This window comes from Lepus europaeus, chromosome 3, assembly GCF_033115175.1.
Source record: "Lepus europaeus isolate LE1 chromosome 3, mLepTim1.pri, whole genome shotgun sequence".
Taxonomy (NCBI): domain Eukaryota; kingdom Metazoa; phylum Chordata; class Mammalia; order Lagomorpha; family Leporidae; genus Lepus; species Lepus europaeus.
The window spans coordinates 32,679,563-32,695,922 of record NC_084829.1 but is presented as its reverse complement, the minus strand read 5'-3'; the positions used below and the strand labels follow the sequence as shown (position 1 = coordinate 32,695,922).

Genomic DNA, 16,360 nt, shown 5'->3' with positions numbered 1-16,360 from the left:
GTCCCATAGGGGCCCTCACTGCCCCTGACTCCTCAGTGAGAATCTTGTTGGGCTGCAGGCTGTTGGGACAAAGCCTCTGGGGCAAGTCCTGGATGGCCCCAAAACACCTCCTCCTATTGTTATCAGAATTGTTGGCTCATGCACTGTGTTCGGAGACAAAAGATAAAAGTTGATGCTGTTTGAACCTGATTGGGGTAGACTGAATTTTACTATGAAATTATTGTTATTGAAAAACTTAACAAGAGCAAGGAAAAAAACACAGTTGAGAAGTGGGCAAAGGTCTTAAATAGACATTTCTCAAAAAAGGAAATCCAAGTGGCCTACAGACACATGAAAAAATGCTCAGGATCTCTAGCCATCAGGGAGACGCAAATCAAAACCACAATGAGGTTTCACCTCAGCCCAGTTAGAATGGGTTTCTTTTTTTTTTTTTTTTTTTTTTTTTGACAGTCAGAGTGGATAGTGAGAGAGAGAGAGAGAGAGAGAGAGAGAAAGGTCTTCTTTTTTGCCACCGGTTTACCCTCCAATGGCCGCCGCGGCCGGCATGCTGCGGCCAGCGCACCACGCAGATCCGAAGGCAGGAGCCAGGTGCTTCTCCTGGTCTCCCATGGGGTGCAGGGCCCAAGCACTTGGGCCATCCTCAACTGCACTCCCGGGCCATAGCAGAGAGCTGGCCTGGAAGAGGGGCAACCGGGACAGAATCCGGCGCCCCGACCGGGACTAGAACCCGGGGTGCTGGTGCCGCAAGGCGGAGGATTAGCCTATTGAGCCGCGAAGCTGGCCTAGAATGGTCTTCATACAGAAATCAACAAACAACAAGTGCTGGTGAGGATGTGGGGAAAAGGTATCCTAATTCACTGTTGGTGGAAATGCAGACTGGTAAAACCACTATGGAAGACAGTTCGGAGTTACCTCAGAAATCTGAATTTAGTCCTAACATAAGACCCAGACATCCCACTGCTTGGAATTTACCCAAGGAAATGAAATCAGCAGTTAATCCAGTTAATCAGTGCATTATCCCTCCAAGTCCAACTGTCACAGGGAGGGGAAGACTGTAGCAAACAAAAAGCAGCAGGAACATTGAGGACCCAGAATCTCAAACACAGAGATGTGCTCACTCCCCAGACACAGAGCTCTGACCAGGGCAGGGCATGTGGTGCAGGAGGCTGACTGGACTCCCTCATCCCACAGTGGAGGGCCTGGGTCCAGTCCTGATTCCGGCTTCCTGCTCACGCACACTCAGGGAGGAGGCAGTGATGGCTGAGATATGTGGGCTCCTGCCACCCATGTGAGACACCTGGATGGAGTCCCCCCTGTCCATCCCCAGCCTTGTCCAGCCTCTGCTGTTTTGCACATTTGGAGAAGGAACCAGAGGATGGGAGATCTCTGTCCTCATTTCAAATAACATGAAAAAATAAAAATGAAAAAGATCTCTGCTGAGCTGTCATTCTGGCTGAGGGTGAGAAGACACAGGGGGGGGCAAGTAAAGAAGGAGTCAGAAACATCAGTCCTGACCTGGGGAGCAATTAGAGAAATAACCGCAGTAGCAGCTGTGGTGCAGGTCTCTGTGTTCTGGGACTCAGGCAGCCATTCAGTCCCAGAGTCTCCTGTTAATGATGTAAGGGAGTGGAAACTTCATCCGTTATTGTGTGTAGAGGGGAGGCCTTTGTGCAGCGGTTCAGTTGGGACAGATCCTTAGGTCACGCCCACATGGCTTAATGCTGGTGGGTTCAGCAGGGGATTGAGAAAGAGAGCACACAGATTTAGAGAGAAACATGCGCTCCTGCAGTCATGCGATGGAGCAAAGGGGCCTTTGCAAAAGCCTGTGTTGTGCTGTTTGGGTTATGAATTTCCAGAACCAGGAGCCAAAATAAACCTTTTGTCTTTGTAGAGTTATTCTGCTTCTTGTATTTCCTTACTGTAACTTGGGCCATCTTCTGCTGCTTTCCCAGTCGCATTAGAAGGGAGCTGACTTGGAAGTGGAGCAGCCAGACATGGAGTGCCTGTATGGGCTGAGGAGGCAGTGCCACAGCCCAGGTCAGATCTTCTGCAAGAAATGCCCTTAGGACAGGATAAGCTCCAGCAGGAGGGCAGCAGACAACCATTCCTCCCCCTCCCAGCTCAGCAGAACCACGGCCCAGCTGCTGTAACATGGCTGCTATTCACTAAGCCACCAGCCGTTTCCTACCTAACACATAACATATTACCCCGTAATGCTGTTGGGGGTAACATTTTACTTCTGTGTTAACAGGCAGGTCATACCCCTCATCTTAATTATTTCTAGTACTTTCTTTCTTTTTTTTTTTTCTTTTTCTTTTTTTTTTTTTTCTTTTTTTTTTTTTTTTTTTGACAGGCAGAGTGGAGAGTGAGAGAGAGAGAGAGAGATAGAGAGAAAGGTCTTCCTTTGCCGTTGATTCACCCTCCAACGGCTGCTGTGGCCGGCACGCTGTGGCCGGCGCATCATGCTGATCTGAAGCCAGGAGCCAGGTGCTTCTCCTGGTCTCCCATGGGGTGCAGGGCCCAAGCACTAGGGCCATCCTCCACTGCCCTCCCGGGCCATAGCAGAGAGCTGGCCTGGAAGAGGAGCAACCGGGACAGAATCCGGCGCCCCAACCGGGACTAGAACCTGGTGTGCCGGCGCCGCAAGGTGGAGGATTAGCCTATTGAGCCATGGTGCTGGCCCTCTAGTACTTTCAAATTCTTTCAATAAATATTTAAGCCATAAAAATAGTTAATGCAATGTAAGTTAAATGTATTATGATTTTTAATATACTATAGGTAGTTTCCATTCTTATTCTTTCTTTTTATTTTTAATTTATTTATTTCAGAGAGAGAGAGAGAGAGAGAGAGAGAGAGCTCCCACTGGTTTTCACTCTCTAAATGCCCATTCAGGGTCCAAAGCCAGGAGCCAGGGACTCAGCCCAGTCTCCCGTGTGTGTGGCTAAAACCCCATATGTGAGCCATGACCACTGCCTGTGAGATCTGAATGAGGAAGAACCCGGAATCAGGAGCTGCAGCCAGATACTCAGCCCAGGCATTCTGGTGTGGACGCAGGTGTCTAACTAGCTAGTCTTAACTGCCCACTCAAATCCTGGCCCCACCCTTGCCTTTTCTCAAAAGTAGAGTCTGCTTAAAAAAAAAAAAAAAAAAAAAAACTAAGTTGCCTTGACACTGCTAAGAAGAAGAGCTTCCTGGATTATCTTCTTGTGAAATTATAAAGAACTTTTTCTAATTGCCCACTTTATAGGCAAAAAATGAAAAGACACACACACACACACACAGGGTTGTATCTTTTTGTTTCAACTTTAAAATTTTCCCTTGGAATCTGTAACCAGCAGGATCCTGGCTGGTGGCTAATCAACCTGCTGAGCAGAGCCCTGGTGGATGCTCCTCCCTCTGGCTGCCATCTGCCCCTCAGGGGGGAGGAGTCTTCGGCCCCACCCCCAGTGCAGGCTGTCAGCACCACAGCTGATGTTTACAAGCAAATGTGGTGCAGGAACATCCAGATGCTCTCAGCCCAACAAAGGACCAGGGTCTGACCAGCCCTGCCCAGAGGTCAGCAGCAGCACCCTCATTGCCTGGGACCCCTGCCCAACCCTGCTCAGAACAGGTGTCCAGCCCACATCCACACCTGAGGGTCCAGGGCAGGTGAGGAGGTGTCCCTCTGCAACCCCTGAGATGCATGAAGGACTCAAAACATGGAAAACAGAATAGAAGGTCGGTTTATTTTGGAAAAAAATTTCAAGGTCCGATTCCACAATTTGCACTTTCCACAAAGTGTTTAAATCATCCTAGTACAAAGTTGAAAAAAGGAAGTCAATTGGGGCTGGCACTGTAGCGTGATCAATAAAAGCCACCGCCTTCAGCAGTCCCAGCATCCCATGTGGTGCCAGCTCAAGTCCTGGCTACTCCACTTCTGATTCAGCTCTCTGCTCAGCCCTGGGAAAGCAGCAGAGGATGGCCCAAGTACCTGGCCCCCTGCACCCACTTGAGAGATTCAGAGGAAGCTCCTGGATCCTGGCTTCCGAGTGGCTGAGCTCTGGCCATTGAAGCCATGTGGGGAGTGAACCAGGAAATGGAAGACCTCTCTCTTTCCCTCTCTCTGCCTTTCAAATAATAATAAAAATAATGAAGTCAGATGGAAAAAGGTATTCTTACAGAAAACTTAATAAATTTTATTAGGCTAATAAAGAAGCAAAAATTAAATAAAAAATGTAAAAGGAAAAAGGGCAAAGATGACACAGAAAAAGAAAGATCTCAAAGGAAGGAGGCAAGAGTTCTGGGACCACAGGAGCAGTGGAGAGTGGCCCTGACGGTGACCTCAGACGAGTTGACTGACCCCTGCCCCCCAGTTTCTCACAGGTCAGACTCTCCCTTGGCCAAATGGAGCAGGTAAGTCCTGGAGAGAGGGAACAGAGAACCCGGTGATAGGGAAACGCCTTGGGGTTTGTTCCCTGAGAGAACGCGGGAAAATCCTAGAGCGGCAGGGGCTGCAGAAGCACCCTCTAGCCCTGAGAGTGCCGGGACGGACGCCTGTCCTCTGCTGACCCGGGACGGACGCCTGGCCTCTGCTGTCCTGGGATGGACCCCTGCCCTTTGCTGTCCCGGGATGGACGCGGGTCCTCTCCCGCAGTCTCCTCTACAGGCCGAGCTGTGGGCTTCAGCCCTGGGCCCAGGGCCCAGCTCTCCCAGGGCCCCCACCACACCCTCGGCCCCGCTCACCCCCCCGCGTTTCCCTCTGAGCAGCACACACGGAGTCTCCGTGCCCGTCCTCCTGCGTTACTGCAAGGCCTCTGCTGTCCTCCGGTCCCAGCTGAGACCAGGGGGTCCCGAGGTGAGGAACCCACCAGGGTCAGCCCTGCCGGCGCCAGCTCCCCCCAGAGTCCCGCCTGCTCCCAGTGGGGCCACCACGTTGGGGAAGCAGCCCTAGCGGTGTCCAGGGATCTGGGGGGCAGAGGGGAGGCCGAGGACCGGGGGGGGGGGGGAGGGGGGCGGGGGGGGGGGCTATTCCAGAAGTCCCTGGAAATGCGTTCATGGAAAAGCTGCTCATGGACGTCACTGTGCTTTGTACCAAAGAAGCTTCCCTTTTCATTCTCCTTCTCCGTGAGCTCCTCATTATTTAAAGGAGTGTGTGCTCCCAGCAGTGCGGAGATCCTGGCTCCAAACCCCTGCTCCAGAACTCTGCACAGCACAGGCCCCAGAGGAGCAGGGCCAACCCAGAGGCAGCGCCAGCGACACCGGGTTTCCCAGCCCTCTGCTGCCCCCTTGTGGCCAGCACTGGCAGTCAGCAGCACCTCCCAGCAGGAAGGTGCTGACAACACAGTCCAGAAACCTAAGAAATGAGGACTGGAATCCCGGAACCCAGACCCAAAAGGCCACACGGTTCAGGAGTTCGCCGTGGGCAGAGCGCACAGTGCAGCCTGGGCTCAGCCGGTCTCACTCCTGCTTCTCTGCGAGTGTCCTGGGGCCAGGTGCTCTGCCTCCTGCTCTGGGCCTCCATCCGCACTTGTAGTATTCAGGTTCTGCGCACCGAGCTGACAGGGCCTGTGTGCAGATTTCATCACATAATCCACAAAACCACTCTTGGGCTGTAGTGTCGGCTCCTGTCTTCATTTCACGGCAAACCCGCCTCCCTACAGCCGGAATATCAGCACCTGTGCCTACACCAAGGCTCCCAGGTGAACCTGCCCACAATGCTCCCCTGAGAACAGGGTCTCCCTCTTCTTGGTAACCACCACCCCAACACACCCTGACTGCATCCCTGGCCACACCTGGGCTCTGCCAGCCCCTCCCTCAACCAAAAGTTTTCTGCTCTCCCACCACCCCCCTCTTGCTACCATAGTGCCCCACTGAGTGGTCCTAGGACTCAGCCTCACGTGGAGCTGTTCAGTGAGCATTTATCAGGCTGCTGCGGGATCCAGACACAGAAAAGCCTCTTGTCCAGAGCAGACTCACGATCTATTGGCTGATAAGACAGACACTGGGGACAATCAGTGAACCATTAAGACAGACAGAGGGTGTCAGGTAGAGAACCCTAAGACAGACACAAGGTGACATGGAGAGAACCATCAGACAGACACGTGGCAATGTGGAGAGAAACATCAGACAGACACACGGTGACAATCAGTGAGCCATCAGACAGACACGTAGTGACATGGACATAATCATCAGACAGACACGTGGTGATGTGGAGAGACCCATCAGACAGACACATAGTGACATGGAGAGAACCATCAGACAGACACGTGGCAACAATCAGTGAGCCATCAGACACGTAGTGACATGGACATAATCGTCAGAAAGACACGTGGTGATGTGGGTAGAACCATCAGAAAGACACATGGTGACAATCAGTGAGCCATCAGACAGACATGTGGCAACGTGGAGAGAACCATCAGACAGACACATGGTGACATGGAGAGAACCATCAGACAGACACGTGGTGACATGGAGAGAACCATCAGACAGACACGTGGCAACGTGGAGAGAACCATCAGACAGACACGTGGTGACATGGAGAGAACCATCAGACAGACACGTGGTGACATGGAGAGAACCATCAGACAGACACATGGTGACGTGGAGAGAACCACCAGACAGACACGTGGTGACATGGAGAGAACCATCAGACAGACACGTGGTGACGTGGAGAGAACCATCAGACAGACACATAGCGACATGGAGAGAACCATCAGACAGACACATGGTGACGTGGAGAGAACCACCCAGCGAGGTGACAAGGAGGCAGCCTCTGGAAGGCACATTATTAAGGGACACCTCAGGGACGTCCTGGCAAGGAAGCTGCAGGGCAGCCCAGCTCCTGACCACAGAGGAGCCACTGACTCTGAGTGGACTGGAACCAGAGGGAGTTACAGGTGACTCCCAGGAGGGGCCTCTGCAGTCCCTGCTGAGAAGAGCACCGTCCTGGCCAGGAGAGAATGTTCTCCACCCTGCAGAAACTCAGCCCTGCCCCGGCCCCCGTGAGGGCCAGAGTGGGGGGAGAAGTGGGGAGAGGGGAGTCCCAATGAGAAGCCAAGTCCAGGAGTCCCCACCACGGAGCTGTGTGCTGCTGAGGGCAGGGACGGGAACAGCAGGAAGACAGGGACAGCTGATAGCAGGGGGAGGAGGAGAACCCCTGCCCCTCCCCTTCCACTGCTGGCTCCCCCTGGTGCACCTGCTGGCCAAGCCCAGTGCAGGGGAGCCCCGGTGTGATCTGTCCTTTGAAGAGGACAGGGAAAAGAAGAGTACGGATGAGGACGAGAAGAGGTGTGACCACAGAGAGCCGTCTGCCTTTCTCCTTTTCACAGTCTCCTTGTGACCAGCCATGCACTCACAACTATAAAATAGCTCATCTTCTGCTGTGCCGCAGATGGGTGCTGGCTCCTCTGGGACTCGAACTGACACCCATATGGGATGCCGGCGCTGCAGGCGGCAGCTTTACCTGCTACCCCACAGCACCAGCCCCAATAAATAAAATTAAAAAAAAAAGAAAGAAATGTCACAACACAATTTGTCTGCACTCCCACAGATCCACAGATTTTACATACTGGGGCCAGCACTGTGGCCTGCAGTGCCAGCATCCTATGTTGGTGTCAGTTCGAGTCCCGCTACTCCACATCTGATCCACCTCTCTGCTGTGGCCTGGGAAAGCAGTAAAAGATGGCCCAAGTCCTTGGGCTCCTGCACTCGTGTGGGAGACCCGGAAGAAGCTCCTGGCTCCTGGCTTTGGATCAGCGCAGCTCTGACTGTTGCAGCTAGTTGGGGAGTGAACCAGCAGATGGAAGACCTCTCTCTCTCTCTCTCTCTCTCTGTCTGTCTGTCTCTCCTTCTCTCTTTGTGTAACTCTGACTTTCAGATAAATAAAAATAAATCCTAAAAAAGAGAATAGAGTTTACTTATATTGTAGACTGTTCCTAAATTTGGCTAGGTCTCATATGCATTTTTGGCAGGAATCCCACAGAAGAGATATGGAAATCTTCAAGCCAACACAATTCTTGTTATTTTTATTTTATTTTAAAGATTTATTTATTTGAAAGGCAGAGTTACAGTGAGAGAGAGAGACAGAGTGAGATCTTCCATCTGCTATTTCACTCCCCAAATGGTTGCAAAGGCCGGGGTTGGGCCAGGCCATAGCCCAGAACCTGGAACTCTATGTTGGGTCTCCCATGTGGGTACAGGAGCCTACCCAAGCACTTGGGGCATCTTCCGCTGCTTTCCCAGGTGCATTAGCAGGGAATTGGATGGGAAGTAGAGCAGTGCAGCTTCAAACTGATGCCCATGAGAAATGCCTGCATTGCAGGTGACAGCTTAACCCACTATGCCACAACAAGGGCCACTCAAATTTTTTTAAAATATGATAAACTCTGCTACAATAAATATTCCTTTTTTAAAGACTGATTTTATTTATTTGAAAGGCAGAGTTACAGAAAGAGAGATGGGGGTGGAGAGAGAGAGAGATTTTCTATCACTGGTTCACTCCCCAAATGGCCACAAAGATTGGGGCTGGGCCAGGCTGAAGCCAGGAGCCAGGAGCTTCTTCTGGGTCTCTCATGTGGGTGCAGGGGCCCAAGCACTTGGGAAGTTGGATTGGAGGTGGAATAGCTGGGACTCAAACTGGCAAACATACGAGATGCTAGTATTGCAGGTGGTAGCTTTATCTGCCACGCTACAGCGCTGGCCCCAGCAAATATTCTTGAACCTACGTATTTGCATGGTTGTTCAATTATTTCCTTAGGCTAAGTTCTAGAAGTCTTGGAGAACCATGAGGGCGATGTGGGTGGAAAGGACTGAACTTGCCACTTCTGCCATGCTGCTGACCTCACGCTGTTTGTGGAAGAGGAGGCTGGGCCTAGGCTAGAGCTTGGAAGAAAGAAGAAACGGCAAGGGAGACAGAGGTGGTTAGGTGGAGGGAGAACACAGAGTGTGGAGGGAGAATGCGGGGCATGGTGGGGCAGAGGCTGGGGTTAAGGACAGCATTGGGAAGGTGTCTCGCTCGCTTCCTGTCCTATCTTGGCTTAGGCAAGGCAGTAGGCTCCTGCTTAGGCATTAAGAGCTGTAGCTGGGTCCCAGACACCCTCTCTGAACCCTGGTGCCTTCATAACCCAAGGATATGGATGCTTCCCCCAGGGTTGTTTCTCCTTCCCAGTGCTTCCCAGTGCTCAATGCTGGGGAGGGTGGTCCCAGCAGCGTTATAGCGAGCTGCCAGGCACAGTGAGTCTCGTTTGGTGTAAATGGGCTCCTTTTCCTATGGTTTTCTATCACATAGAGCTTTTTTTTAAGATTTTATTTATTTTTTGAGAGGCAGAGTTATAGAGAGAGAGACAGAAAGGTCTTCCATCTGCTGATTCACTCCCCAGATGGCTGCTGCAGCTGGAGCTGCGCCGATCTAAAACCAGGAGCCAGGAGCTTCTTCTGGGTCTCCCACATAGGTGCAGGGGCCCCAGGACTTGGGCCATCTTCTACTGCTTTCCCAGGCCATAGCAGAGAGCTGGATGGGAAGTGGAGCATCTGGGACTCGAACCAGCGCCCATATGAGATGCCAGCACTGCAGGCAGCAGCCTTACCCACTACCCAACAGCTCCGGGCCCAATATTATTATTATTATTTTTAAAGATTTATTAATTTATTTGAAAGACAGAGTTAGAGAGAGAGAGAGAGAGAGAGGTCTTCCATCCAATGGTTCACTCCCCAATTGGCTGCAATGGCTAGAGTTGGTGCCGATCCGAAGCCAGGAGCCAGGAGCTTCTTCTGCCATTCTGGAGGAACGGCAGTGATCACACGTCGGCTGCTGGGAAGAACTGGAATCTCATTCCAGGTCACAGTCAGAAAAGCTTAAGTTTGCAATGCAGTAGGGTCAGGAGGTCAGATCCTGATTGCAGAGCCATCGCTGATTACAGAACCTTGGGTTGTGCCTCCCACTCCATCCTTACAGACCAACTCAGAAGATCTGTAAACCTGGGAGCTCTCTAGGCCTCCTTGGAAGGGAAAGCAGGAAGGGTTGAATGCGTTCCAGAAGGCAGGGTTCTCCCACCCCTGGACAGCACTCTGCGGAGGACGACAGCTTCAGGAGCCGCCCAGAGGCAACACGCAGAGAAGTCAGGTGAGAGGCCCCTCCTCAGCAAAGAAGACAGCTGGCCAACAGCCGGGGACGGGGACGAGCTCTCCCAGGATGATGGGGAGGGGCACTCGGCTGAGAAACCCCCTCGGGATCTGTGAGGAAGACAAGGAAGAACAAGCAAAGACTCCCGGAAACGGAGATGGCGGCAGTACCAGCGAAGCACCCCAGACACCTCGGAAGAAGAGGGCCCGGGCCAATCCCACTGTCGAAAGTGAGGATGCGATCAAGAATAGGATGGAAGTGAAAGGGAAGACTCCTGAAGAATTAAAATCAGGGCCGGTGCTGTGGTGCAGCGGGTTAGCACTCTGGCCTGAAGCCCTGGCATCCCATATGGGTGCCGGTTCTAGTCCTGGCAGCCCCTCTTTTGATTTAGCTCTCTGTTTATGGCCTGGGATAGCAGAAGATGGCCCAAGTCCTTGGGCCCCTGCACCTATGTGGGAGACCTGGAAGAAGCTCCTGACTCCCGGCTTCAGATCGGCACAGCTCCAGCCATTGTGGCCATGTGGGGAGTGAACCAGCAGATGGAAGACCTATCTCTCTCTGTAACTCTGTCTTTCAAATGAATAAAATAAATCTTCAAAAAAAAATTAAAACCGTGGCTTGTTGAGGACTGGGACTTAGTAACCAGGCAGAAGCAGCTCTTTCAACTCCCTGCCAAGAAGAACGTAGATGCTATTCTGAAGAGTACGCCAGTCACAAGATGTCACAGGGAGACATCGACAACAAGGAACATGCCGTCAATGAAGTTGTGGGAGGTAGAAAAGAGTATTTCAGTGGGATGTGGGGCACTCAGCTGCTCTGCAAGTTTGAGAGGCCCCAGTATGCTGAAATCCTGTTGGCTCACCAATGTCCCAGGTTTGTGGAGCACCACACCTACTGAGATATTTGTGAGAATTGGAGCAATGTTGGCTTATACGCCCCTTGATGAGAAGAGCCTTGCTCTATTGTTGGGCTATTTGCAGGATTTTCTAAAATACCTGGCAAAGAATTCTGCATCTCTGTTTACTGCCAGTGATTACAAAGTGGCTTTGCTGAGCACCACCGGGGGGGTCTACTGACCACTCACCATTGATGTCTGGTATCCGTAAAACACCTGTTGTTGTTCTTTGTCTTTTTCTTGTATAGATGACATTCTTTAAAATTGTTCATGTATTACAGGGCTTATGTTTCAATTTGTTTTCTGTTCTACATTAAACAGAAAATAAAAGGAGTGCAAGCTCCTTTTCTCATTTCAAAGTTGCTACCAGTGTAGCAGTAATTAGAAAAAGAAGAAAAATTCAGTAGAACACTTATTGCATAGTTGACAGCGTTGCTTGAATGCTGGTTGTTCCATCCCTTTGACACTACACAATTTTCTTTTTTTTTTTTTAAGTTGATAATTTTTTTTTAACTTTTATTTAATGAATATAAATTTCCAGTATACAGCTTATGGATTACAATGGCTTCCCCTTCCCATAATTTCCCTCCTACCCGCAACCCTCCCCTCTCCCGCTCCCTCTCCCCTTCCATTCACATCAAGATTCATTTTCAATTCTATTTATATACAGAAGATCAATTTAGTATAAAATACTTCAACAGTTTGCACCCACATAGAAACACAAAGTGAAACATACTGTTTGAGTACTAGTTATAGCATTAAATCAAAATGTACAGTACATCAAGGACAGAGATCCCACATCAGGAGCAAGTGCACAGTGGCTCCTGTTGTTGACCCAACAAATTGGCACTCTAGTTTATGGCGCCAGTAACCACCCTAGGCTGTCGTCATGAGTTGCCAAGGCTATGGAAGCCTTCCAAGTTTGCCGACTCTGATCATATTTAGACAAGGTCATAAAAGACAGGGTGAGGATAGTAACCAATGATCCTAAGAGTGGCCTTAACCAGGTCTGAACAATTATACAGCATTAAGTGGGGAAGAGGACCATCAGTACACACAGGTTGGGAGTAGAGCCATTGGTGGTAGAGTAGAGGTTATGATTACAAAGGAATGAGGCTCAAGTGCACTAGACAGGGTCTAGAACAAAGGACAGAGTCATTATTAGAGGAGCTAAGAAAGGTGCTGTCTAAGCTACAAGTAATTTTTCTGATTGAGAGGCAAATAGAACCTGATAGAAGGGGCTTGATAATAATCTGGTGGGCTTTAGGCCTTGTAAGTTAAGAGGCCCAGACCTATCTATCTCTTCACATGGGGTATATCCTAAGGTAGGTGTGAACCTCCTAGGGGAAGGCACTCTGTTGACTTTCATTACTTGGCTGGCCTGGGAGGAGAGCTGGCCAGGTAAAGGCAGGTGGCATCTCTAACAAGAAATTTACAGTTCTGCCTGCAATGTTGCTGACCCTACTTGACCATCCCCTCAGCTGCAGTGGTCACTTTGGAAGTTGGGCTGAGTGAAGGGCTTTTCAGCTTGGAGCCAATAAGATCTGTGGCTCTGACCTGGGCATCCTTTGACTCCATGGCAGGTCCATTTCCAGTGATCCAACTCTTGGCAGAGCTGCCAGGGCTCTTCACAAGCTGACTTCTGCTGAAGCCCAGGCTTACCACATTGAAAGCCACTGCAGTGGACTGGCCTGTTGGGTCTCCTTGAGGGCAGATCACTGCACAGATCAGCCATTAATAGGCCTGCCACCCATTGCTTCTGATGCCTAGCTTTCTTTTCCTCCTGGTTTGTGTTAAAGCAGACCAGAGGATGCAAGTCAGGGAGTGCCCGTGTCCCATCTTTAATCTTCGGTGGCCTGAACTACAAGTCTATAGTCACAGGCATGTTCTGTAGTAGTTTTTCTAAGGTAGACAATGCCCATGAGGAAAATTATATTCTCACTTTAAAACTTTCTTTCCCTTTGGTCTGAAAGGGAGGTTTTTTTTTTTCTACTTACTGTATACTTCGCTGATGGCGATGTGAATCTAGCTATGAGATTATTAGTTAAGTTCTTATTTTGGCTATGCTATTACAGAAAAATGTCAGCCATCTCTTATAAGGTCTAAAGATTAAATTGTGCGTCCCACAGATTCCTTCATAATAGAATTAGTTCCCTACCTTGAAGAGAATAGAGAAGTGAAAGAACAAGTTGGGCTTAGAATAGAGAAATGAGGGAGCAAGTCCTAGATCACTTGCTGACAATAGCAATATTACATGAATACTTAGCAAACCATTTCAACCCTTAGATAAGAACTTAATAAAACATTTACCGGAAGGTCCAATGCCTTCTATAAATTTTAAGAATCATGTATTTGAAAACACGTCTTAAATATCTAAAATGGTGTAGTTTGTTTAACCAGTAAACTTAAGCACAACCATATAAAATGTTTTTAGTTTCTTTCTACCAACAAGTTTAAAACATATGATACACAGATTCAGGTCATACAAATTAAAATGTATCTTTGATTGATTTTAGCAGCTTAAATTTATGGACAATCTTATCTAAAAGCCATTTAAAATAAAACTCTTAATAAAATTTCCCCATGTGGACATACAATATGTACGCACATATAACATAGCATAATAGACCAATATCAAAATCCAAAATATCTGGTTGAAATAAGATTCCTTAAAATCATGACATAACATAGACCAAATCTGATCATTGTTACAAGGTGATTATTCAAGTCTTTGAAAATAAGCACATAGTTAAATAACCCATAGCTCTTCATCTCCTCCCTCTCTTTTTCCACTCTTAGATTTAACAGGGATCACTTTTCAGTTAAAATTTAAACACCTAAGAATAATTGTGTGTTAATTACTGAGTTCAACCAATAGTACTAGAACCACAACAACAAATACTAAAAAGGATAAAGTATAACATTGTACATCTAAAGTCAGGACAGGAGCTGATCAGTTCATTGTTGCTTATAGTGTCCATTTCACTTAACAGGTTTCCCCTTTGGCGCTCAGTTGTCACCGATCAGGGAAAACAAATGATATTTTTCTCTTTGGGACTGGCTTAATTCACTCAGCATGATGCTTTCCAGATCCCTCCATCTTGTTGCAAATGACTGGGTTTCGTTGTTTCTTACTGCTGTATAGTATTCTATGGAGTACATGTCCCATAATTTCTTTATCCAGTCTACTGTTGATGGGCATTTGGGTTGGTTCCAGGTCTTAGCTATTGTCAATTGGGCTGCAATAAACACTAATGTGCAGATGGCTTTTTTATTTGCCAAATTAATTTCCTTTGGGTAAATTCCAAGGAGTGGGATGGCTGGGTTGTATGGTAGGGTTATGTTCAGGTTTCTGAGGAATCTCCAGACAGACTTCCATAGTGGCTTAACCAGTTTGCATTCCCACCAACAGTGAGTTAGTGTCCCTTTTTCCCCACATCCTCTCCAGCATCTATTGTTGGTAGATTTCTGAATGTGAGCCATTCTAACCGGGGTGAGATGGAACCTCAATGTGGTTTTGATTTGCATTTCTCTGATTGCTAGTGATCTTGAACATTTTTTCATGTGTCTGTTGGCCATTTGCATTTCCTCTTTCGAAAAATGTCTATTGAGGTCCTTGGCCCATCTCTTAAGTGGGTTGTTTGTTTTGTTGTTGTGGATTTTCTTGATTTCTTTGTAGATTCTGGTTATCAATCCTTTATCTGTAGTATAGTTTGCGAATATTTTTTCCCATTCTCTTGGTTGCCTCTTCACTTTCCTGACTGTTTCTTTTGAAGTACAGAAACTTCTCAATTTGATACAATCCCAAATGTTGATTTTGGTTTTGACTGCCTGTGCTGTTGGAGTATTTTCCAGGAAGTCTTTGCCTGTGCCTATATCTTGCAGGGTTTCTCCAATGCTCTCTAATAATTTGATGGTTTTGGGTCATAGATTTAAGTCTTTAATCCATGTTGAGTGAATTTTTGTGTAAGGTGATAGGTATGGGTCTTGCTTCAAGCTTTTGCACGTGGAAATCCAATTTTCCCAGCACCATTTATTGAATAGACTGTCCTTATTCCAGGGATTAGATTTGGATCTTTGGTCAAATATAAGTTGGCTGTAGATGTTTGCATTGATTTCTGGTGTTTCTATTCTGTTCCATTGGTCTATCCATCTGTTTCTGTACCAGTACCATGCTGTTTTGATAACAACTGCCCTGTAGTATGTCCTAAAATCAGGTATTGTGATGCCTCCGGCTTTGTTTTTGTTGTACAGGATTGCTTTGGCTATTCGAGGTCTTCTGTGTCTCCATATGAATTTCAGCATCATTTTTTCCAGATCTGAGAAGAAGGTCTTCGGGATCTTGATTGGTATTGCATTGAATGTATAAATTGCTTTTGGGAGAATAGACATTTTGATGATATTGATTCTTCCAATCCATGAGCATGGAAGATTTCTCCATTTTTTGGTATCCTCTTCTATTTCTTTCTGTAAGGTTTTGTAATTTTCATCGTAGAGATCTTTAACGTCTTTGGTTAAGTTTATTCCAAGGTATTTGATTGTTTTTGTAGCTATTGTGAATGGGATTGATTTTAGAAGTTCTTCCTCAGCCGTGGCATTGCCTGTGTATACAAAGGCTGTTGATTTTTGTGCATTGATTTTATATCCTGCTACTTTGTCAAACTCTTCGATGCGTTCCAGCAGTCTCTTAGTAGAGTTCTTTGGGTCCCCTAAATAAAGAATCATATCATCTGCAAAGAGGGATAGTTTGAGTTCGTCCTTCCCGATTTGTATCCCTTTAATTTCTTTTTCTTGCCTAATAGCTCTGGCCAAAACTTCCAGAACTATATTGAATAGCAGTGGTGAGAGAGGGCATCCCTGTCTGGTACCAGATTTCAGTGGAAATGCTTCCAACTTTTCCCCATTCAATAGGATGTTGGCCGTGGGTTTTTCATATATTGCTTTGATTGTATTAAGGAATGTTCCTTCCATACCCAGTTTGCTTAGAGTTTTCATCATGAAAGGGTGTTGTATTTTATCAAATGCTTTCTCTGCGTCTATGGAGAGAATCATATGGTTTTTCTTCTGCAGTCTGTTAATGTAGTGTATTACGTTGATTGTTTTGCGAATGTTGAACCATCCCTGCATACCGGGGATGAATCCCACTTGGTCTGGGTGGATGATCTTTCTGATGTGTTGTTGCATTCTATTGGCCAGAATTTTATTGAGGATTTTTGCATCTATGTTCATCAGGGATATTGGTCTGTAATTCTCTTTCAATGTTGCGTCTCTTTCTGGCTTAGGAATTAAGGTGATGATGGCTTCATAGAAAGAATTTGGGAGGATTCCCTCTTTTTCGATTGCTCTGAATAGTTTGAGAAGAATTG

At 47.8% G+C, this 16,360-nt stretch overlaps 1 pseudogene; it reads left to right on the top strand.

Moving 5' to 3' along the window:
* The first annotated feature begins 4,609 nt into the window (after nucleotides 1-4,609).
* LOC133756490 (mortality factor 4-like protein 2) lies at nucleotides 4,610-11,189 on the top strand (annotated as a pseudogene).
* The last annotated feature ends 5,171 nt before the right edge of the window (nucleotides 11,190-16,360 follow it).